This window comes from Myotis myotis, unplaced genomic scaffold (genome assembly GCF_014108235.1).
Source record: "Myotis myotis isolate mMyoMyo1 unplaced genomic scaffold, mMyoMyo1.p scaffold_m19_p_5, whole genome shotgun sequence".
In the NCBI taxonomy this organism is placed as follows: Eukaryota; Metazoa; Chordata; class Mammalia; order Chiroptera; family Vespertilionidae; genus Myotis; species Myotis myotis.
The window spans coordinates 53784155-53810495 of NW_023416357.1; positions in this window are offsets into that span (position 1 = coordinate 53784155).

Genomic DNA, 26341 nt, shown 5'->3' on the forward strand with positions numbered 1-26341 from the left:
CTTGTGGTGCTACCTGTATTCTCTCCAGAATCCAGTTTCAGTTAAAGCAGTTACTCCAACAGTTTTCCATAAAGCATTCTTTTTATTTAAAAAGTAATTTACTGCTAAGAAAATATGTTCTCCAGTATATTTTTCATTTAATTGTTGACAAAGAAACAAAACAACTAGTTTTTTATGGATTTGCCTCTTGAAATAAGGGAGCAAATACCTAAGCTGATCTATATAAGAAACAGCTGAACTTTCATTCAACTCTTCCATAAATCTCCTACTTTGTATAATTTATTGTAATATTTATTTCTTTAAAGCTTTGGTGTTTTCTGTGCAATGGTATTTGCTGACAAAGAAATAAAGATGTGCATTTTTGTTTCACCATAGTGTTTTCCATTTTCTGTCATTTTCATTGTGTCAGGACGAGCAACTGTTCCTTATGCTAGTGACTATTTGTCTTTTAATAAGTCATAATCTTCAAAAAAGCTCTCTAAACACTTATCTTTACTTCAACAAAATTTGCAAAGTACTGGATTAAATATATTTGACTTAAAACATTGCTGGAAACTATTAGCAGTTTGTCTTTATGTTTTGAATGCTTGGTTTTGAAATCTTTTGCTAATCACGATGACTTGAAACTACTACTAGTTAACATCTCAAGGCACAATACTCACTTAGGAAGGTCTCATATTTAACATCAATGTAAGGGAAGCTATATTTCAAATGGTTTTTCCACACATTTCCTTTTTGATTCCTTTTTTTTTTTTTGTCAAATCTGATGAGATTATTATTGTTCTTCCTTATACTATGGCTGAGAAAGAGCTCATGTTAAGAATAGAAATGATCGCTTCTCGGCCTTTTGGCTAAGATCAAGTGAACAATAGAAATGTGTGAGCTTTTTCACTTTAGCCTTGTTTGCTCTTTCTTGCTTTCTCAGCATTAATTTTAAACTGCATTTGATTTGTTGGTTTACAGGAATATGTTAAAGCCACTGGTTTGTTTTGTGATGACTCACTTTTGTGAAAACTAGATTCTGAACTGCAAAGGACAATCTTAATTCATTACTGTATGCTAAAAGCTAATGAAAGAGTGAGGTTACCCTGTCTATCCACTATCCAACAATATTGTCCCCAACACATGACTGGCTCACATAACAAGGAATTGTCTTGTACATCCCCCAAGATGTTTGTACCTATTTGAAAATAGTAATACAAGTTTTCAAGCACCAAGAGGAGATATCTTATTTAAAGTTTATCTCTGGCCTCCACCCCAGTGCCTAATAGTAGTAGTAATTCACCTAGGAAATATCTACTGAAAGAGTACGTGACAATATCTGGCATGTAAAATACTATCTTTCTTGTATATGGTAGTGAAAAGAGAGGTTGAGCACTCTCAGTCTAAAAGAGGGCAGAAATGAAGAACAGTGGTGTTCTCCTACTGTCATATCCACCAGGAATGCACTAAATGCTTTATAAAGTCTTTTATACAATTATGTGACTTGGCACCCCTTCATGGAGAAGTGCTGTGCTTAACTCTTAATGATCATTTAACAAAGATTATTTAGTAAGGAAAACCACAAGAACTAGGATCTACAAAGTATTTTTTTTTGGAACCAGAGGTTGCTAATTTGTTATGGAAGAATTTCAAAATGTTTTTAGAAAGAAAATTGTTCATGAATAGAATGACTAGAAAGCCACAAGCAAAATGGTGGCACTCCTATGATGTGCTATGTTAGCAATAGGTCATGCCTCCTGAATTGTTCAAAATCTATGAAATATCCAAAAGCTAGAATGAAGAGTGATGGCAAGAACTTAGACAAGGCAGAACTTAAGTAATGAAAAGGTGACATTTTCCATTTTCAATTAAATGGCTTTACTAGATTCAGAGGCGGTTTAATAGGGCTTGGACAGACTTAAAACATTACTATGAAAGGTCACAGATAGATAATTGATTTGTTTCTAATGTAAGGTTGTTGGATAAGAGCCATATTATTTAGGATCTTCATGAAGAAGAAAGAAAGGCTAGTCCCTTCAATTGACTTGAGTGGGTTCAGCTGGAATATTTTACTGTTGACAGTTACTTTAGAGTTAGTGAAAAAATATTCTTTTTAAAAGATGAATATATTGCTTTTCATTTGTTCAAGAAATGAATAAAAGACTGGAGCTGAAGACCATAAGTGCTTGCTTTTTGCCCACTGACCAGATAATTAGAACTATCAGCATTATTTATGTAGCATGAGGTTTTTATTTTTACCTAAAGCTGTCTTTTTTTGGTAATGACAAACGTGTGTTTTTAAAAGCCTGCTTTTTCTCAATATATCTTTAAAGGTTTTAAAATTGTTTCTTGTCTAATCAAGTTGAAAATTTTAAGAACCTCATTTTTAATTTGTAATAAAAGTTTACAACTTGATTTTTTTCAAAAACGTCAACAAACTGCAAGCATCCATTAATAGAGGTCTTAAATAATTATCAAAACTGAATATAAAAAGGAAAGTTATATTTTTAAAAATCCTAAAGCAGATTCATGAATACAGATGGATACATAATATATATTCAAAGGAATCTTGTGAATTTCTTATAAAATAGGAACATCTAGGTAGAAATAAACCATTTAAAAAAGAGAGGACTTGATTAATAAAGTCAATTAATAATGTAAGTAACTGATGGTTCTTAAGTACACTTGGTACATGCACTGCCTTGAATAGGAATAATGCACTAAATTCAAAACCTTCAGTATTAGAGGAAAAAATACCCTGTCAGAAAAATATGTGGTTACTAAATGGTGTGCTATTTTTTACTTAAAAGCCACATATATAAGTGTGTTAACAAGAGGAAAGATAGTTATAATTGGTGGTTGAGGGGAAAAACTTCAAGGAAAGAATAACAAAGCTGAATATCATAGCGATCCTCTTGAGAGTATGAATTTTATATTACTCAGTAGACTTAAAGGAAATTAGTCAAAACCATGTGACTAATCTGATTACTGCATGGACACAAAATGTTACAGAAATTTCAGAAAGGTAGTTAAATAAAGAAAATGGCCATTTGAGTCATTTTCATTTCTAGTTTCCTTGATCATATGACTCACAGAAAAGAAAATAACAGGTCCCAAATATACATGGTAAAAATAAGACTAATATCATTTACAAATCTTATTATTTTCAGCATTTTACTAAAATGTGTTCTTACAGAAAAACAAATATACCTTTGCTTGATTCTTTCCTTTTGGTTTCTTTTGGAATATAATTCCATTCTTTTGGAATGCTCTCACACAGACGTTCAGGAACACTATGCTTCTTTAGGTTTGTCTCGATGTTTCTCCTAGAGCTCATCACAGATGTGATCTGCTGTATAATATCCTTGACAGCATCGGTCAGTGCCAATCTCAAGCATCGGATGACCTCTCGCTCAGACTCCATGCACGTTGAGACTTCAAAACCAGATAGCATATTATAGTTAGCAGAATATGGCAATATTTTGTGCCTTATTCAATTGTGAATTCAGTTTCTCAATGATCTAATATAAATATAGGAAAGAAGAGCAGCTTTTAATCTAGAAATCATAAAAAAAATTTTGATAATAAAGTGAATAGAAAGTAAAATAACACTGAATATATTTCCTGGTAGTTTGGAACTCAACTGCTGCACATATAAATGACCTTCTTAGATGACAATTTGGCAATAATATCAAAAGCTCTAACTTTTACTTACCTGTTAATTCACTTATTTCTTCTCTATAACTTTATTCTCAGAAATTAATTATGGTTATAGAAAGGATATAAAAATTGGAAAAAATCTAAATGTCCAATAATTGGTAATTTATTTAATTAGCCAAGGTAAATCTATCTACACAATAAAGCCATGTATTGTTTAGTATAAAAATAAAAGCAGATTCGAGTATGACATGTAATTTTAAATATATATATCTACATACACACATAAAAATTAAAATATATACTTTCAACGTTAATAGTGATTTTCCTCTTCCATTACTTCTTCTTTTAAATTTTCTGCCTTCCTTCTCTCTCTTTTTCCCTCTACCTCTGCCTTTCTTTCTCCCTTCTTTCTGCTACCCTGACTTATTTCTTACTAGAGGCCCAGTGCACAAAATTCATGCACGGGTAGGGTCCCTAGGCCTGTCCGGCAATTAGGGCCGATCGGGGCCTTCCAGCTGCTGGCTAGGGCCTTCCTCCCCTGCTGCCAGCTGTCGGTCAAGGCCTTCCTTTGTTCTGTGCGGCCCTGTGGTGGTCAGCACATGTCATAGCAAGTGATCGAACTCCTGGTCTCCCGGTTGAACTCCTGAGGGGACACTTTGCATATTAGTCTTTTATATATATAGATTATTTGTATTACTCACTATGATATATTACTGTGTGATAAATGCAATAAAAGATTTTAAAAATATAACTTCAAAATCCTGGGGCCATCACTTGAATTAATACAGAAAAGCACCTATATCTTTTTTTCTCTCTAAAATTTCAAGGTGATATTTCTCAAGTGACTCAAGCTATTGTTAAAACAACTATGGAGAAGAAGATCTGGGTAATAGCAAATATTCAGAGTTTAATTTTTTAACATGACACAATCATCATCAGGTAAGCTATTGCTCTTTATGAGAATGGTGGAAGATATAGATGTCTGTCTTTTGAATGATGTTTTGAGACTTTAATTCATTGAAAGACATAAAGATACCTTCTTTCTACATTAAAATTAATATTCATTTTGGGTCAACTCTTTGGAGTCATGGATTAAAATAATCTCAGGTATCTAAAAATTCTAGAGAGCCAAAATTTACCCTATTTCTTATTGTTAAAAGGGTATGTTTATTCCTTCTAAAGTTAAATTAAAATATTTTAAATAATAGAGAAAAATAATAGCTCTATCTCAAAGAATTATTTAAAGTTTATAGAAATTAATTTTTGTAAAATAACTGGTAGGTAGTAAAAAAATTGTTACCTAAGATAAAAGTTTTCTTGCAATGTTACAGTGTTGGGGCTGCCCAATTTTCTCTTGATTCAGGGTTCTGCAACACCTTGATAATGAGATACTAAAGGGAGGATTAAACAATAGCCACAGATGCCTATGGTAGAAATAAGATACAGATAAAAAAAAAAAAAGGAGAAATGGGAGAAGAGGAAATAGAGGAAAGAGAATAAGTGGCAAGGCCTCATTTCTGAATGCATAAAAAGAGCTTGAAAGTCACCATTCTGTCCTAACAACAAATAAAAAGCTGAACAGATAAAAATAATCAACAACTCTTCTTGAATTGGTAAGAGGTGAAGACACAAGGAAAACTGGAGAGACTGGCAAATACAGGGAGTCATGGCTGACTGGGAGTGAAGACTCAGAAGCGGAAACCACCATGAAAAGCAGTACCAAGATGGGAAAATCTGAACTGTGATGAATTGCTGGAGGTTCAGTTAGAGAAATCTAAGAGTTAAAACTCCAGAAAGACCCTGTTGGGGAGGGGGAGCTGCCACTAGTTTCCCACAGTAAATGTCCCTAGTGCTTCCAGCATGGGGATGGGGAAAGAAACATTTTGAAATAGGCCAGAGCACTCTTCTTCTTAAGGCATGCTCTCAGGAGAAACTGTTAAAACAGAGACACTCCAGGGGTGGGCAAACTTTTTGACTCGAGGGCCACAATGGGTTCTTAAACTGGACCGGAGGGCCGGAACAAAAGCATGGATGGAGTGTTTGTGTGAACTAATACATGTTAACACTGCTGCTGGTGAAGGAGCGGAGGGGAGAGCAAGAGAACCCTCCACTCTTTCAGCTCCGCGGGCCGGATAGAACAGCCGAACGAGCCGGATTCGGCCCGCAGGCTGTAGTTTGCCCACGGCTGCTCTATTGTCTAAGGGGGAAGAAAAAAATTGAGAAACATTTATGAAGTGTACCATACAGAGGCACAGACTCACTAAAAAACTGATACCTAATCATCAGACTATAGATAGCTTACCTTCCCCGCTCACCTCTCCATCACATTATTGAAGATCTATTTAGAGTAGTCTCTTATACCCAGTATATTATGTCCAGCTTTTCAAAATAGAAATGAAAAGATATACAAATGAACAAAAAAAAACCCCAAAACAACAACAAAAAAACACCCACACAATTTGAAAAAAAAAAAGCAAGCATCAGAAACAGACATAACAAAGATGTTAGAATTATCAGACTAAGGAACTTAAACATGTATGATTGATATGTTAAATGTGCTAATGGATAAAATAGACAGCATAAAAAAGAACAAAGGGGCAATATAAATAGAGAGATGTAAGTCCTAAGAACTACCCCTCCTCCCAAAATAATAATAAAGATCAAAAACACTGTTAACAACAATGAAGAAAGCCTTTCATGGGCTTATTAGTAAACTGAACATAGCTGATGAAAGAAACACTGAACTTAAGGATATGTCAATAGAAACCTCCAAAACGGAAAAGCAAGGAGAACAAAAATTAAAAAAAAAAAGAAACCAGAACAGAATATCCAAGGACTATGGGAAAACTGCAAAAGGTGTAACATATGTATAATGGAAATAGAGGAAAGAGAAAAAAACCACACAGAAGAAATATTTAAAATGATAATGAACAAAAATTTCCCCAAATTAATGTCAAACACAAATCACAGGAAGTTAAGAGAACTCCGAGCAGGATAAATACTTTAAAAACTATGTCTAGACATACTATTTTCAAACTATAGAAAAATCAAAGATAAATAAAAAACTCCTGAAAGAAACCATAGGGAAAAAGACATCTTACATTTAGAGGAACAAACATAAGAATTGCATTTGACTTCTCAGAAACCATGCAGCTAAGAAGAGAGTGAAGTGAAATATTTAAAGTGCTGAAAGAAAAAAAAAAATCAACCTAGAATTCTATATCCTGCAAAATGATCCTTCAAAAGTAAATGAGACAAACAACAATTGAGGGGATTTGTTGCCAGTAGACTTAGCCTTGCAAGAAATGTTAAGAAGTTCTTTCAGAGAAAGAAAATAATATATGTCGAAACTCAAATTTACATAAAGAAAGAGCACTGAAGAAGGAATAAGTGAAGGTAAAACTAAAACTTTTATTTTTCTTATTCATAATTGATCTAACAGATAAGTTTATTCAAAATAATAATTACCAACAATGTATTAACTCACACATTGATTGTATTTGCATATGTTTATACTTCTGTATGTTTATATAAAAGTGAGATGAATAACAATGATACAAGAAATGGGAAGGAGACATTAGAATTATTTATTATTATAAGGTATGCACACACCTGTGAATTGTTATAGTGTTATTTGAAAGTAGACTTGGTTTAGTTTCAAACTTTCTCTATATATGTTGCAAACTCTAGGGCAACTACTTTATAAAGTAAAAAAAGTAGTATAACTGATATGCTAAGAAAAGAGAAATGTAAATGATGTAATTGATTAATGGACTAACATGATAACCACTGTCTAAGTTCTCATCCTTTGTTTTACCAAGATATTAAGTATAGAGATTTAAAGTCAAGAAAACAATGTGAGAATCTTTATACCTGGCCCTGAACATGGGGCAATCCATGAGCATTTCCTATTCAGGTATGGTAACTGTTCTTTATTATCTGCTCTAGCTACAGGCATAACAATACAAATGGGAAAATATATTTTCCCCAAAGGAATGATAGGATGCCTTCTAGAGAGAGGCACCATTGTCATAATAATAAGTGCCTTTTACATTTGAAGAAAATTGACCATTAGTTTTATCCATCAGTTCATTGAATAAATGAACCTTAAAGTCACAAGATATATTTTCACATCTTACTAGGGTCTTATATGTTAAATAGCAAAGCATAATCTCTGGCAGATATTAAATTAAATTTTTATGAGAGAACATTCCCTAATAGTCTGCATCACATAATTTTTCCTTTCACCTCCCCTCACCTTGTCTCAAGTATACTTAATTTTGATAGGAACTAATGGCTAATGACTTATAAAAGAAGCCTTTAGTCTGAAAAAGCAAACAAACAAACAAACCAAAAACAATGATAAAATTTTACAAATAACAGATCCAGCAAAACTGATATCATTACAACTTTTAAAACACCTTTAAATATACATTTAAGTAGCATTAGAATGCTTCTTTTAAAATTATAGATTTCTCATACCTGGAATGTTATATAAAAAGTCCCATAATTGTTCTTCTTCCATGTAGCTCACAAAAACATTCCCAAATGTTTGTGGAGAAAAATTGCAGTAATATAGTATTTTAAAGATGGCTTCCACCAACGTGGGTACTTGCTTCACAGTATTTTCTGTATCAGGACCTTGTTCTTGAAAGGTGCGTTCTTGGAAAGAATAGAAATGACTTAGTAAGATAGGTATCTGTGAATGTGATTACCTTTTTATAACTTATCCTGGGATAATGCTATAAAAATGCATTTGATTAATAGTAAGAGAAATGCCACATTCTTTGAGAGCAATGGCTCATCTAACCCAGTATTGTTTCTGAGATACTCATGGGTATATGTGGAAGAAAAATTGTGAGAAGGACCACAATGACATCACTAGTCATTTGATGAGCATCCCTAGTTTCCTTTTATGTCAAAAATGTTTTTTTTCTCTTTAAGAAAACATTTTGATTCGTTTATTTCATTTAAAAGTAATACACATTCATTCTAGAAATCATAAAAAAGTCTATTAGGGAAACTAAAATTCTACTCATAAGTGATATTCACTATATTTGGTATAGTATTTTATTAAGATTATATACAAATATATAAATGAATATAGGTATGTGTAGCTTAAATGACAAATATAATTATTCTATATACACCCATTTGTTATCTAAAATCTCTTTAAAACTAGTTAAATCTTTGTATCTCTTTTTGCAATTTGTGTTCTGAATACTGCTATACCCTTTATTCAGAACATAAAATTCATGGAATATTCACATTTATAGTGTTCTCAGAATTATGCTACCAATTCTACAAATAAATTTAAATTTGTTTTTCAAACCTGTAGGCCCGATCATTTCAGAATTAAGAGGTTTATCAACTGATTTCTCAATAAAACTATTTTAGGAATTCTCAAAAGTTAGAGGTATCTTAATTGCCCTTTAAGGCCTTCCTCTGGTTTTATTATAACTTCCTCAAAAATCAGTAATCACGAACTTATATGCACATATGCATAACCCATGGGCACAGACAATAATGTGGGAAGGCCTGGGGAGAAGTGGGGGGTCAATGGGGAGAGAAGAGGAGAACATACATAATACTTTCAACAATACAAATAAATTTTTAAAAAAAAAAGGTCCCGCCCAGTCAGTGTGACTCAGTGGTTGAGTGGCAACTTAAGAACAAGGAGATCATGTTTTGATTCCTGGTCAGTACACATGCCCAGGTGTAGGCTCTATCTCCAGGGCAGGGTGCACAGGAGGCAGCCAATCAATGATTCTCTCTCATCATTGATGTTTCTATCTCTTTCTCCCTCTCTCTTCCTCTCTAAAATCAATAAAAAATATATTTTTAAAAAAATTCCTATACATTTGCATCTATAGGTTGGACTGGAAAAGTGAAATAATAACATGCTCAGTATCATAATGTAACCATTTATTTAATTAAAGGTAATGACTCATATCTTCTCTCATACTTAAATATCTTAAATAAATATAATCTAGACTAGAGGCCTGGTGCACAAAAATTTGTGCACTTGGGGGAAGGGGGATCCCTCAGCCCAGCCTGTTCCCTCTCGCAGTCTGCGACCCCTCGAGGGATGTCCCCCACTCTCCGGGGGATGGGGCCTAAGCTGGCAGTCAGACATCACTCTGGCAGCCCGGGAGCCCTCGGGGGATGTCCACTTGCCAGCGGGGAGCAGGCCTAAGCTGCAGCTGGACATCCTTAATGCTGCTGAGGGGGCGGGAGAGGCTCCCGCCACCACCACTGTGCTGACAGCTGTCAGCCTGGCTTGTGGCTGAGCAAAGCTCCCCCCCCTGTGGGAGAGCACTGACCACCAGAGGGCAGGTCCTGCATAGAGCATCTGCCCCCTAGTGATCAGTGTGTGTCATAGTGACCAGTCATTCCCAGTCGTTCTGCTGTTAGGGTCAGTTTGCATATTACCCTTTTATTATATAGGATAGAGGCCTGGTGCACTGGTGAGGGCCGGCTGGTTTGCCCTGAAGGGTGTCCCGGATCAGGGTGGGGGTCCCGCTGGGGTGCCTGGCCAGCCTGGGTGAGGGGATGAGGGCCATTTTCAGGCTGGCCACACCCCCTTCAGGGTGGAGGTCCCCACTGGGGTGCCTGGCCAGCCTGCGTGAGGGGCTGATGGCCGTCCTTCTTTTCTTTCTTTTTTTTTTTCTGGGATTTATTTATCTTCTATAATTAAAACTTTGTAGCCTTGAGCAGAGCCCAGGTCGGCTGGAATCCTGGGTTGCCCCTGGCAACCCAGGCTCCCAAACCCTCTTTGAGCAGAGGCCACAGCGGCTGGAAGCAGGTATCTGGGATTTATTTATCTTCTATAATTGAAACTTTGTAGCCTTGAGCAGAGCCAAGGGCCAGCAGGGCAGGCGGGAAGCTTGGCTTCCTCTATTGCCAGGGGCAACCCAAACCTCCTACTCACTCCAGCTCCATGGCTGCCTCCATCTTAGTTGGGTTATTTTACACACTCACTCTGGATTGGCTGGTGGGCGTGGCTTGAGTGTAGCAGAGGGATGGTTAATTTGCATGTTTCTCTTTTATTATATAGGATTATTTTGTAATGAGTACATTTCTTTTCCTTGCTCATTTAGAAGCTCATCACTTTGTTTCTTCCTGATAATTTTATTTCTGTCATTTGATTTTCATGATCTAGAACTCAATGTTATCTGCAAACTAATAAATAGCACCATAGACTTTGTGTAGAGGAAATTTCTTGTTCTTGCTTTCCTAATATCCATTTCGGCTCTGCTGGTGGTTTAGTAGGAGGTAAGGGGTAAGTTAGGGTGGCTGGAGGGGTGGAGGGATAAGTTTAGCCTGGAGAGCAGTGTTGACAAGCCACATATTTAAAGCCATATTCTCTGACCCAGGGTTAACCAATAATAAAGCTGCTATTTTGAATTCCATCTGCCTTCTCCTTTATCTACCAAATGGTTTATACATTATATAAACAAATGCAAGATTTGGAAACAGATTGTCTTTCAATAACACTGGAGGGCCCTTTCACTGCAGTCATTATTTTAAACTCCTTTTGAAAAATGAACTTTTTAGTGCTTCAAAGGAAGGGTGGTGTCGGGCAAGGAACTCTACCACAACCCACCAGGAGACTCTGTTTATTGCCACCAAAGATTTACCATACATGGTGCGCTAGCACTTTGCTTTCCAAGACTGCTTAATGTTTTCTTTCTACGAGAATGCTGTTAATGACAAGCTCCTGCTGAGTCACTGAAATGGATTTGGCAGCGATGCTGTGGAAGAGTGTGCCATGAGCTTCGGGATGCTGAATTAACCAGGCACTAACAGGCATCCCTAACCGAAGGGAGTCAGAGACTCATGTCAGACAGTAGGAGAGAGAAATGCAAGAATAGAAAGTGTAGCATACAAAACAAGGACTCCAAACCTAAAACACTAGACCAATAAATTAATACCTGAGGAAAAGGGGGTGAAGTATCACATGAAAATCGCTTTAGGGAAGCACTAGTCCATTCGAGAAATTAACAAATATAAAATTGAAACCTGTCTTAAAAAAATAGTTTTGAAAATCTTGGAGTTTTTTAAAATAAAAGCCTAACAATTGATATAAAGACCTACCATTTACTTGTTTTCAATTAAATATTACTTCTTTATTACTTTTTCCCCCTAAAACTATTCTTATTTTGGCAAATTTTGAAATTTTAAAAAGAAAATCCCATGTCATGGGTCTTAAACATATGAAGACAAAATAATCATTCTTTTTAGGGATCCTCTTTCCCAAGTTTTATCCTAAAATGCTCATCTACAAATTGAAGTGCAGCACTAACAACTTATTCTATGCTGTTTTCTTCAGTACCCAAATAAACACTAAATATCAGATTTCTCTTGAATACCCACTGTCTCAATTCAGTGCTATGATTATAGTGAGATGGGACACAGGTCTTTACTGAATACCCACAATGGTACAAGCACTAAGTGAAGTGTTTTACACAGATTTTTCAATTTGTCTTGAACCTCACAAAATCTCTATGAGGTGAATGTCATTTCCATTTTTTTTTTAACTAATGAAGGAACTGAGTCTTAAAGAACCTGACACAATAAAGTAGAAAAACACTCTCAATCATCAAGAAAATAGCTACCTTCAGTAAAAGTTTATACTTGGGCAGTTGATTCCAATTCCTTGAAAACTGATAAACTGATCTGTATAGAATTCTGTATGTTTAAAAATTATTTTGTATTATTTTACATACTTATAAATGTACAAAGGCAGAACTTTTGGGAACAGTTTTGGCTGTATCTGCTTGTATCTACTAGAGTTTTCCTCCACAGTTTCTATAAGGTGAGATTTTGAAAGTGCATTTCATGGGATGTTAATGAGTAGTACTTATGTTCTGGAAATGCTGGCTTCAACAATATTAGGTGTGTGTGTGTGTGTGTGTTTCTGTAGGACTTCTCAGAGTCTTTAGTTATTCGTGCCCTATAAATCTCCAAGAAGAATTTTAGCATATAGTAAGCAGTGTTTTTACAGTATTTTTTGACCATGAAACCCTTTTCTAATATTGCATCTAGCTGGACTACTATAAAATTGAGCCTAGGAATCATGGCTCTAATGTTTGCAAATGGACTCAAATTAACTGCAAGCCCTTTAGGTGAGCAGTTCTAAGGGTAAGGAAGCAAGGTAGGAACACAAGGGGTATTCTACTAAGAGAGTCAACTGGAAAAGAAATGATTGCTAATCAGGTCACCAACGTTGGATTTTATTTTAATTCAACTGAATTATTTGTGGAGCAAAGAGGGATTTTGCTTTAGCAGTAGGCACTGGCAAGAATAACAAAGCACAGCCAAAGGAGGTATTTAAAAACTTTGCCTCCTGAACCCACAGATTTCTACCAAGTTATATCTGGTTAAGAAACATAATGAGATTATATCATGGGCAGGCAGGTGCCTTACAGAGAGGCTAGTAAGTGTCTGGTCAATAAATGAATAAATGTTTGATGAGTGAGTAAATGAAATTCCTCTAGCACCTGCAAAATAGTGGCCTAGCTTCTTTTTGAAATCTTTCAGTGTTGGGATAGCCACTGACATTCAAGGTAGCCAGTCCCTCTGCTAGACAACTCAAGTTAGCAAACTGATTATATATATATATATAATTAGTAGCCCTGCGCACGAATCCGTGCACCAGTAGCTTGCCAGTGGCTCACTGCCGCCCTCCAATAGCTCTCTGCCCACTGCCCTGCCCTCCTGTAGCTCTCCCCACCCCCCTCCTCCCCACCTCCCCTCATAGCTTGTTGCCCTGCCCCCTCCTGTAGCTCTCTGCCACCTGCTTGTAGCCAGTAGCTCACTGCCACCCTCCTGTAGCTCTCCGCCCACTGCCCTGCCCTCCTGTAGCTCCCTCTGCCCCCCGGTCCCTGTCATAGCTTGCTGCCCTGCCCCCTCCTATAGCTCTCCACCCGCTGCCCCAACCTCCTGTAGCTCCCTCCATCCCCCCCCCACCCCATAGCTTGCTCCCCTGCCCCCTCCTGTAGCTCTCCACCGCCCACTTGTAGCTTGCTGCCCCACCCTCCTGCTGATCCGAGATCTGGTCGTTATGCAGTCAGTCATTATGCTTCATGGCATAATGACCATTTGCATATTACATCTTTATTATACAGGATAACGCTCTTATCGGAAAGGACTACCAAAATATAGGCTAGTCTCTTTAGTGGATAAAGAAAAGAAGCATATTTTTTCATATGTGTATTGGCTATCTACAATGAGGTATCACCTCACACCTGCCAGAATGACTACTGTCAATAAATCAACAAACAATGCTGACAAGGATATAGAGAAAAGGAACCCGTATACATTGCTGGTGGGACTACAGTCTGGTATAGCCACTGTGGAAAATAGTATGGAGTTTCCTCTTAAAAATGGAACTGTCATTTGACCCAGCAATCCCACTTCTGGGAATCCTATATAATAAAAGCCTAATATGCTAAGTGTCCGGTTGTCTGGCCAGCTGTTCGACCAATCAAAACGTAATATGCTAATGATATGCTAAGGCTGCTCAACTGCTCACTATGATGTGCACTGACCAGTAGGGGGCAGATGTGCCGACCAGTAGGTGAGCTTACTGCTGGGGTCCAGCCGATTGAGACGGAGCGAGATGGGCCAGACACCCCCTGGAGGCCTCCCACGGTCCCTCCCCAGATGGCCAACCTCCCACATCCCTCTCTGGCACCGGTCGTACATCAGTGGGGTCCCTTGCAATTGGGCTGAGGGACCACCCCCCAAGTGCATTAATTTTGGGCATCAGGCCTCTAGTATATAATAAGAATCCTGAAACCAATTAGAAAGAATATATATATGCACCTCTATGTTCATAGCAGCATTATTTACAATAGCTAAGATCTGGAAACAGCCCAAGTGCCCATCAGTAGATGAGTGGATTAAAAAGCTGTGATACAATTACACAATGGAATACTATCTGGCTATAACAAAAGGAGCTCTTACCCTTTAAGACACCATGGATGGACCTGGAGATTATTATGCTAAGCAAAATAAACCAGTCAGAGAAAGACAAATATCATATTATCTCACTCATATGTGAAATCTAATGAACAAAATAAACTCCAAGAAGTGAGAAAGCCACCTGGGAGCCTGGGTGCTGCACAATTCTCTAGAACAAGGGTTGGCAACTATAGCCCAGTCAACAAATCCAGCCTGCCACCCACTTTTTTTATGACCCACAGCTAAGAATGGTTCTTAAATGGTTAAAACGGATTAGAAATATAATATGCTTTGAGACATGCAAAAACCATGTGAATTCAAATTTCAGTGTCCATAAATAAAGTTCAGATAGAATACAGCTGATGGGTCTTGAGACATGCTACTCCAAAATATGGTGGGTGAGAAGATTCTAGATCACCTATTTCAAGAATTCTGCACATGGGAAGAATTTGGTACATATATGGGACAGTTGAAAGGTCACTGGTGCTGGAGCAGCTGCCTTGTTCCTGAAGAGATTTCTGGGGGACATTGCTGATATAAAGATACACATCTAGGATGCACAACCTGGACGGCAATGTGCATGAGCTGGAGCTTGCTAAGCTGGGGCAGCAGGACACAATACGCTGGACACATCACCCACGGCCAGAGCACTATGGGCATTGCTCCTACCTCAAGGATTAGGGCCCTTACTAGATAAGTAGTGGGCAGCCTTAAAAGGTTTCCAGCAGGGGAGTGACATAATCAGATCTGTATTTGAATAAGACCGTGCTTTCTGACTGCTGTGAATTTCCTGATAAAATGATTTAGAAATAGTCTTAAGTATATTGTGTCTTTCTAAAAGTCTTTAATACACTGGAAGGACAAGCCACATACTCAATTCTTTTGCCTTTTATAGAAACAGATACTTTGTTGGATGACCTTGCTACTTAAAAGGGGGTCCAGGGACCAACAGCAGCAGGAGCAGCACACCTGGGAGCTTGTTAGCAATGCAGAATCTCAGGCCCACCTATTGGGTCAGAATCTTTCATTTTAACCAGCTCCCCCAGGTGGTCTGTTTATACGAACTTGAAAGTCAAGAATACCAAGCTTCATCCATAAGATGCCTCTCACAACTCAAAAGATCAGGAAAATATTAACTATAACATAAGAAAATTTGAATTTATTCATTTTACGTCAATCACCGCTTGGTAGGGATGGCAGCCCTTTTAGCAAGAATTTTCTGCTGCTCTGTTTCTTGATTATTTTTAGGCACTTTGTTATAAGGTTGAAAGTACAAAATGTACCATCATGATGATCCATTATAGAGGCTCCTGATAGCTCCCATGAATTGTGCCACCTGCGATTTGGTAAACGTTCTGTGGCTCTACCTGGATGCTGCATGGTGTGGTGGGTGGAAGAAGTCTCTGGAAGCCAGTGGTCTGGTTCGCATCTTTCTTTGCCACTTAAGAGCTATGTGACTTAGATAACTGACTTTAGTTCTATGTGTCTCAGTTTCCTCATCTGTAAAATGGAAATGGCCACTGTACCTCCTACACAGAATTGTTGTGAGGATTCAGTGAGTGAATACATTTAAAGCACTTAGAAACAATGTCTGGAACATGTTAAATATTATGTATTTGCTAGTTTGTTGTTGTTATTATATTACAACTGCAAATTACAAGAAGCCAAGAAGTTTTCACTGGAAATCATTCTTGGGGCAATGGGCAAAGGAAAGAATGTTAGTCACACTTCATTCAAATGTCACATAACAGGAAAAGGCCACCTGCTAACAATTGGGAAATTTGCCAAATATTTGTTCCTTTGATGCCACATGTAAGAAACTGCTTAAGCCATGTGGCCTCAGTGAGGCAATTACCAAAACAATTGCCCTGGGTTTTTAAAGTCAGTAATCCACAATAGTGTCTTACAATTTTAAAGTCTTCTATAAACATTTGTAGTAAAGAGATTTTCTCTTTAAATTTAAGGGGGCCCAATTTAAAAATGAAACCAACATTTACCTTCTCATGCCAACTGAACTGTAGCCAACAAATGTTATAAACCACCTACCACGTGAAATCAGTTTATTTTTATCAAGTTTTAGCAGTGTAAGTGTTCCCTCAAAATACTGCATTTACACATGGAATTATTATCTATGGCAAAAACATGATTCTACTTCCTAGGAGCTGCAGCCTATGAAGCATATATTATAAATTAAAATTTCACAATTCATTTATTTAATTTGGCAATTTTCTGCACCTCAATATTACAAGGTAGTTTTTCCATAAATGTTCTGCTGACTCTTTTAAAATAAACAGAAATTCTGATAAATCACTTTCATAGAGCCATCCCAAATGCTACAGATATCACCTTAACTAAAAGATAAACCCCACGTTTTCATCTTTATTGTATGGTTGTCTATCAAAAAATTTTTGTACCTAACAGAATTAAATAACTGTTTAGTGAATAAAGAGAACCTTGTTTTAAAATATGTATAATAAAAATCTGCTGAAATCTCTTTATTCTTATTCATGAACCAATTTAACACTAAGTTAAATTTTATCACTTAGACTGAAAAGACACTATTTATAAAGAAAAACTCTCCCATTAAAAAAAGAAAGCTGATAATTAGGTTGCTTGAAGCACTGAATTCAGCATATTTTATTCTAAAATTTTGCTTTCCTAAAAATATGATTAAACTTCTAAATTACCAAATGGTGTTCTGAAATACCCCGAGATTTCTAAACAAATGAAAGAAAATTTCTGCAAAAATATCACAAACTCATTTTTATTACATAATAATTTCCATCGTTGTCTGGTTAACAAGGTTTCATGAGTATATTGTTTCTAACTTAAAGTGACAAGGCTTCCACTAGAACTTAATAAGTCAGTCAATCAATTGATTAGTAAATTCTGTCACTTCATCCTTTTAGTATTTAAAGTAGCTAATGAATTCAATACAAGACAATACCAGAGTGGCTATGTAACCCTAATCAAACACCCAATAGCATTTGTAAAAAATGATGGGTATTTGAGCAGACTGGGTAAATACACATGTGTACCCTATAAGAACCAAACTGAAGGTGGCATTATATGGTACCTTTGATAACTGAAGTCTCTCATACACACCAGGAGGTGGATCTAATACTTTTGATAAGTAAATGTGAGATGTATTTGCAGGAAAACATGGTTAAATATTTTTAACTGCAATCATTTTTTCTGTACTTGGTGACTATATCAGTATAGTGAAAAGGTTTGATCCCAATTGATTTTCCAGGTTGTTCTATATAACTCTATCAATAGGAGACCATTTTTCTTTCTGGGACCATACCCACGAGTCTCAACAATTCTATTAGAGTAACTCTCCAGCTGTGTCAGAGACTATCCATGTCATGTAGCCACCTTGTTTTATAGTTTATGTCCTAACTGATCACTGACTGGCCAATTACTGGGCTTTTCCTATTAAAGCACTGTTCTAGTTCGAGGAAGAATATAAAAATCTCTGATCGGCCCTGACTTCCTAGCTGGAAAGACCAGTTAAATACACATGTATCAGAGTGTCCTGATTGATCCAACCTGAGAGCAGACAGATTGCAGTTCTTCCTGATACTCCTAGCCCACTCCAGGATTTAATATGTGTAAGTATTTGTATAGGAAGCAGGGGGCAAAAAACTCTGGCTGGTTCAAAATCCAGGTCTATCCACCATTTATCTATTAGCTTTCTGTATCTCTGGGCAAGTAACATTATCTTAATCTCTAATACCATTATTTTTAACAATAGTATATACTTTATAAGGTTACTAGAGGCCCAGTGCATGAATTCTTGCACAGGTGGGGGCCAGCCGGCCTGCCCTGATCGGGGCCAATCAGGCTGGGCAGGCCAGGGGAAGTGGGGGAGGTAAGGGAGGGGATGCAGGAGGTTGGCAGGCCGTCCCCGCCCCCTAGTCGAACTCCAGTGGAACTCCTGGTTGAGGGGACAATTGGCATATTACCCTTTTATTATATAAGAATGATAAGAACCAAATTAGACGACAAATGTAAAATGCTTAGCACAGTGCTTGACACCTAAACTAGTCAATAATAAATGTTGGCTACTTGAGGAAGCACCTGTCTTTCCTTTAGGGGAGTGGAGTTACAGCCTGAAGCTGAAGAGATGGCTTCCAAGTGAACCTGGGAGGTGTAAGCCCCAAACAGTATTGTTTGGGGTTCTAAGGGAATAAGGTGACATTCAGGTCATTTCCAAACTTGTGTGTGAAAAATAGTGAAGCTTGAGATGCTGTGGTGATACTGACACCACAAATTTTAAGGATTTGAGAGCACCAGGGGAGAAGCAATATCCTCACAAGGGATCAGCAATGAGACACCTCCCCTAAGTGGCTTTTGGGAAGCAAACATCAAGATGGGTGGGAAAGAAAAACATCGGAAACTGGTCCTGAGCAGATCTGAGAAACCAAAAAATTCCCAGAAATGACTGGAGTGATTTGGACAGGGGAATGATATAGATATCATTTCTGTACCAACAGGCTGGAAGGGCCTGGTGACATTTGCCTCATTCATATACAAGTACAGTAACAATATAAGACAGAATGTGCTAAGAGCAAATAAGAAGTGAAGGTAATGGATACTGTAAAGTGCAAGGAAGAGATCAGTGTGAACTGGAGCCTTAAAACATCTGGAACATCAGCTGGTCCTTGCAGACTGGTGGAAACCAAGTCGTCATGGTGAGTCAATTAGGAAACATGGGTGAGCCAAGTTATACAGGGAACATGTGCCTGGGTCTTTGGGACATTGGCTGAAGTGTGTGTGTGTGTGTGTGTGTGTGTGTGTGTGTGTGTGTGTGTGTGTGAAAGAGAGAGAGAGAGAGAGAGAGAGAGAGAGAGAGAGAGAGAGAGAGAGAACAAGAAAATAGTGGGAAACAAGGTTAGAAAACTAGGGTTGGATCATATCTGAATGGCTGAAGGACATGGATTTGGTCCTAGTGATGGGGAACTAGAGAAAAAAACAATTTTGATTTGGGAAACTAGTGATTGAAAGATCAATCTAGCCTCGTGTGGTATAGAAGGAGAAATGTGTAGGGGTATGTGAAAATGGTTAGAAAACTATTCACAGGTGTAGCAGGAGAGCAGTAGGATATAATGTTAGATTGGCATAATATTACTAATCATTTTCTAAAATAGCACTTACAGCGGGGAAAAATCTAATTAAGAGAAATATGGTCTTCGGTTACTCCTCAATATCCATTCATAATTTTCTCATGATTATGTCTCCATGCCCCAATGGATATGGCTTAAGCCACAGCTTGCTTGTTTGTAAGTTACATAAGCGCTCTTCAAGCACTGAAATTTCTAGTGTGATTCTAATGTAATCTCTCTCTCTCTCTCTCTTTCTCTCTCTCTCTCTCTCTCTCTCTCTCTCTCTCTCTCTCTCTCTCAGATCTATTGAGACTTCTATAATTTACTTAGGCATTTTAAACACCAGATATTGATACATTTATATACTTCTATATAATGTTAGTTATGACAGAATAGTATGATATAAAAATATTGTTTTCTCTCATTTAGAGTCCCTGAAAAAAAATATTTCCAGAGTTTTATAAAGCAATTCAATATTTTGCCTGCTGCTAACCCCACTGACTGTTGATACAGTGCAATTGGTTTACATCCCTCTGCCAACATTCAAGTATGAAAAACATTTTCATTCAACTCAAACAATGACTGGGTTTTTTGAGGACATTTTCATAATTACAAATACTCACTTGAGCTCTTCAGCAAGATTTTCAGCAAAAAACCATCCTGATGCAGTAGAGTTTCCAGAAGCAGGTTCCAATTACAACCTGGCTGGGCTAACAGCAGTTTCAATTGACCCTCAGTTGTCAGTTGTCCAGCTGATGGAGTCCTTTCAAATGCAAGATAAAGATGGAGTAATGAAGTTAATTTATCTATGAAATTAATAGCCTTAAAGTACAGATGTAATGCTAACTCCCTTAAATGTCAATTCCTCCAAGATTACTTGGAAAATGCTTTCATGCTTGCTTACTTTAGGGTTGCTCAGGGAAGGAATACATTTAATCTCAACTAGCTAAAAGCAAATTAACATTTGGTAGCCTGCCAAGTTTAAAACTGATACAAAATCACCATGCCTATATTTCACAGAACTATGTCTGTTTTAGTTTCATGGAGCAAATAAAAATAATTTATGCATTTATTTAGAATGCATTTATTTGTTCATATACCAACTATATGAGTGCCTACTAGGTGCTATTAACTCCTTTTATTATTCATGGCAAGAAGTTTCAATGGGTTTTGACTGCTTTGTAATTTGTCCTGTACTAGGATTGCTGATAAAACTAAAGGAATTCAAAGTTTCTGTCAAGGGTCAACCATAATCTAATTATTTAATATGTAAAGACTTAAATCAGCATGCAATTATCAGAACCACTCTAACAATCACACTGCTACCAACTTGGGTAATTGTTTCATCAAAGAGAAATAATTCCAAGGCAAATAAGCTTCTATCTGGGAAATTATCATCAGTGTTGGACAGAAAATCAAAGTCAGGTCTACCATATCACCACGTTCATTTATTAATGGATCTGCAGGAGATAAGAAAGTAAAGTAGAAACTGAAAACTGATAACATAATTCATGTTTTCCTTCTAAAATCTTAAAGTTTAGATTGGCTAAAGGTCACAACATCTAAAATCAGCTTACAACCACAACAACAAAAAGGCAGGAAATGATCAAACTCAGTTCGGTCGCAGCCATAAGGACTATGGGAATAAGGTGGCATTGGGAAGAAAAGGTATGATTGGGCAATGTGAGCATGTGAGTGAAAGGACCTAACTTCACAGTGGGGAAAAAAAGGCAGAACAAAGGGTATTGCTAAGAGAAACAACTTATGGGATCATCTCAACATGAAATTTACGGAGTGGTGAATGGTGAACCATCCAGTTATCAACTTAGTCTAAACCATTAGTTTTCGTGCCTGGGCACTGGACCAGCAGTGTGAGCATTACCTGTGAAATTGTAAAAATGAAAATTCCCAGGCCTCATCCCATCTGAATTCTGGAGATGGGTTTCAGAAATGTGTGCTTTAACCAACCCTCTGCAGGAGATTCTGATGTATGCTAAAATTTGAGAACCACTATGGTAAGAGGTGCTTTCTGGTGCAAGTTTGTAAGGATAGACCCAGCTGGCATCATCTTTCCTGACTCTGAGCCTTTGTGCCCATTTGGGTCCACTGTGGCTGCCAGCCCTGCAATAGTCCTTTACTTAACTCTACCCATCCTTCAATCTACAGCAAAAAATGTTGCTTTCTCTGTAAAGTCTTCACTAAACATTTCTCTCCACAGTGGTCTATCTCACTGTGAATTAAAGCACTTATGACAAATATACACATTTTAGCACTTTTTTATTTAATCAATTAAAACTTTTCTCTATACAAGATTCAAGTCTTGTGAGGACACAAGAATTTGTTTTATACCTCCAAATCTACTAGTGAACCTAGCTGATTGAAAAGTAGGCTCATAAATAGCAAAGCAACTTTTTTTTTGATGCTTTGCCAAAAAGCTGGTTTAAGCGAAAGTGAGAGGATCCAAAGATAAAAATGAAGAAGTTTCAAAGCACCTACTCTTTGGCTTGGCTTGGCATTTGGATCATTACACAACCTTATGATGCGCAAAATCCTTCAGCCTGCATCTGAACTTTGGGCCAACTCAGACTTCCCATGTGAGACTCGGATAAACACAACTGAAAATAGGGAAACTCCTTGGACAATTGGTGGGGCAATGTTAGCTATGGAAACTCCTGCTCCAGGTGGGTGGGGAAGAGAGAAGGAGGGAGTTATTTACTTAAACTCTGATGCAGAGGAACCGAGTCCACCAGTTCCGGTGCTCTGAATTACCTGGGTGTTCCCAAATTGGTCTGCCTCTTGCAGTAGTTCAAATATGGTAAAAATAAAATATTATAAAGATTCTCAAAGGGAAGAATCCACTAGGAGAGCCCTTCAGATGGAAACACTGAAGCAGATCCTTACAATTGTTGTCCCTATTTCTCTCCTAAATTCCAAGGGCTAACTTCTGGAAACTTTCTTGGGGTTCAGTAGATGAAAAGCAACTAGTTGGTTGTAAGTGATATATTAAAATGGACTTAGTTTTTGAACATTTCCTACACATTTTATTTGAGTTGAGTGCTGACTTAAGAATACATTTAATGAATTGAAAGATCCAGTTTGATAAAGTCTAGAAAGGGGGAAGAGGGTCTTTGAGAGACAATCTGAAGAAAGAGATTGGAGACAGATCATAGAGGGCCTCATTTGTAGGGATTTGGGACCCACTGACGAGTTTAAGGCAGATGAGTTTCCTGATCTGACTGCAGTGAGGAGAATAGATTAGAGGGGTTAGTGTTTATGCTCAGCCCTTTAAACATGTAATAAAGCAAAATAATTTGAGTGTAATTTCATTCCACTGTATTTAAATACCTGGTTATAAATAAAACCTCTCATTTGGCAGATGGGAAGCTGTTTGTTGAAATGTACCTTAATTTTGGGATCTTTCAATTTATCACATATTTTGAAATGTACAGTAAAATGACTCACTATGAGAAAAAATAAAATATTACAAAGATTCCTCAGTCTCCAAGCTCCGAGTAATAAATGCATTGAGGAGTCTGTGTTGGGCATATGGAGAAGCATATGTTCCCTCATCCTTTGAGCTGGTGGAGTTGTGAAAGTGAGATTAGCCTCACAAAAAAATGACAGAAAGAGGAATTTTATATATATTTATATATGTATCAAATGTGTACATGCTGAATTTTACTATAATACAAAGAAGAGAACCAAAATGTATAAATCCATTGGGATGTATAAATCTCGTATTGGGAGACAGGATGAATTTATGGCTGGGTTATATTAGACTTATACTCTAATAAGTACAACATTTCTAGGGAATGAATTGACCTAAAGAATTTTTCAAATCCAGTAGTAAGCAGTGATACAATAATGAGATTCAATCATTATTGGTTTATGAAACTAACAAATTACTTTTATAGAAGCATCAAACAAAATCTTAGCTGTCTACAGGTGTGTTTACTTCACTTGTATTTTCTGAAATTTAAAAATATGTACTCATACTGCAATAGAAAGTTTTTAAAAATCTTAGTTCTATTAGTGCACACTAGCTGAGTTCCCACTGCAAGATGAGAAGCCTTACTGCTCAGATCACATGACCATGGGATTCATTGATATATGTGTGTGTGTGTGTATGTATATATATATAAAATCAATCACATAGAAGCTGCCAAACTAGTAGAACAGTGGAATGCACTCTGAAATTCACAGCTTGGGGATGGCATTAGGACACTCTGCTTCTGGATTTGATACTTACTTTGAACCATAAGCCATTATGTGATACTGCGTCCCCAATAGATAAACTACCAGGGAACTAACAGGTGAAAGTGGAAGGGGCAACTCTCACCAATGCTCCTGCTGATCCACTTGGGGAATGTGTGTAAGCCCTGTAGGCATTGCAGGAGTGGAGGTCCTGGTTCTGTGGTGGTCCTCTATCAGGGGAACATTAACAATTCCACTAAACTTAAGTTATAGTTGCCATCTAGGCATCGTTGGCTTCCCATGCCAGCAGTCTATGGGGCAAAGAAAGGAGTTACTAAACTGGCAAGGGTGATTAACCTTAATTATCATGAGAAGCTAGATTAACCCTAGTTATCATGGTGAGCTATCATAAGGTGATTAGGAAGGAGTATGTCTGTAGTTCAAGGGATTCTCTTTTTTGCTTTCATGACTTGTAAGCACCATAAATAGGTGACTGAAGTAACCATATTCGGATAGGTAAGGTCTCAGTGACTCCACTGGGCAACAACACAAATTAGCCGGTGGTAAAGGGAAGTTGAACTAAGAGGTAGAGGAATGTAATAATGAATATCACTCGCAAACCCTGAAATTACTGCAGCAGGGGATACTGTAGCTTGTCCCACTAACTCTACTGTAATAATTTTTTAGAAGACATTTTGACCAGCCATCACTGAGAAGAATCAATGACAGGACTGAGTGAACTCAACATGGGGAATGGGTGGATTTCCATGGTGCAAGGGGGAGACCAAAGCAGAGGTCCATTTCCCCACATTCTCTTGCCTTTACTGCTACAGACACTGGCCTGACTACTTCTGACTGTAAAAACTTGTATTTCTTTACCTCCCAGGAAAACAGGCTGGAAGTGCCAGCAAATTAACACCCTAGGGCAGCTCTCAATCAAAAATGTATGAAAATTGCTGTGTAAGTATCTCAGTATCCTTGCTCCTTTGGTGGGATGACTCAGATGTGAATTTCCCACTGGTTTCAAGAATTTCCCCAGAAGGTTTAAGTTCTGGTTACTCCTTGGTGGTTGGCTTGATTATACTAATCTTCCTTTCCTCTCTTCCTTTGTCTCATTGACTCACTCCCCTTCCAGTGTTTTCTCCATTTAGAAGATAAATTACTGTCTCTTAAATCCGTGTGTCAGGGTCCATTTCTTGGGGAAATCCACATGAGTGGAGACACTTAGTATTCATCTTACTTAATCCTTGTTTCAGGATTTTTGAGAAACGAGTTCACGTTCATTTAGCTAATAAATGTGGCTGCTGGACTTTGAATCCAGGTCTTTCTGACTTTAAAACCTATGCTCATTCGACTACTCCAGGTTTCTGTCCATTCAACCCGGTTGTTATTTGATGGGTCAGTTGTATTTTCCAGCATTGAGGATGTTGGCTCTATTTCATCTTCTGATTGAAGATACCATGTTTTTGACCCAAAATCAAGTTTGTGGTCTCAAGGCTTATTCCCAAATTGGAGACATATTATTCAAGGTATCTAGGGACTGATTTCAACCAGATGGTTCCTGTCAAGGATTCCTGGGCCAAATTTATACCAGAGACCATAAGTTACATGATTCAGAGAACAAAGGCAAGGGCACAACTAAAGATAAACTAAGAGTAAAAGCCCTAAAGTGGGAAAATAAAAGCGGAGGAGAAGCCCCTGAATTACTGTTACTACTCTTGGCTTTCCAAAACTGATTCTTCAGAATCTTTCTAGGAAAATAAGACAGATCTTTAAAGCAAATCTGTCATATTTTTTTCCAAGAAAATAACTTTAGGACCTGCGAAAAAAGTTAATGGGGAAAAACCCAAAATATTTTATCACTTTAACCAAGATTGTATAAATTATATGTGGCTATAGCATTGGAAATGTTTGAATATATTTTAATCTCTATAATGGGTATAGCCAAGTCTCTCTGAGCCTTATAATTAAAGATGATCCAATAAACATAAATTAAACAGAAAATTGCCTGAATGTTTATACAGAGGATTTGTTTAATAAGGTAGATGGACACTCAAAGAGTCTCATTTTTTCAGAGTTGGTTGTATCTACACTATCTAGTGTACAACTTAGAGGGTAGGCATTCAACCTATGAGACCTAGGATATTTCCTGATTTTAGCAAATTAACCTTTTTCACTTGAGATGACCCCATTTCCCCCAAATCACCCAAAGGTATTAGTACTTAAAAGTCATAGCCTTAGCTCCATACTTTAATGTTATACAAGTTAGCATATCCTATTTCTAAAAATCTAATTTTAATTTTTAAAATAATATTACATTTCAGGTATCAGTTTTGGACTCTGAAGGCTAATCTAGCATCTGAGACCCTGGACACTAATGAATACCTCAGCCTCTCCTTGTGAGGAGCAGAGTAATTTGGCTAGAGCTT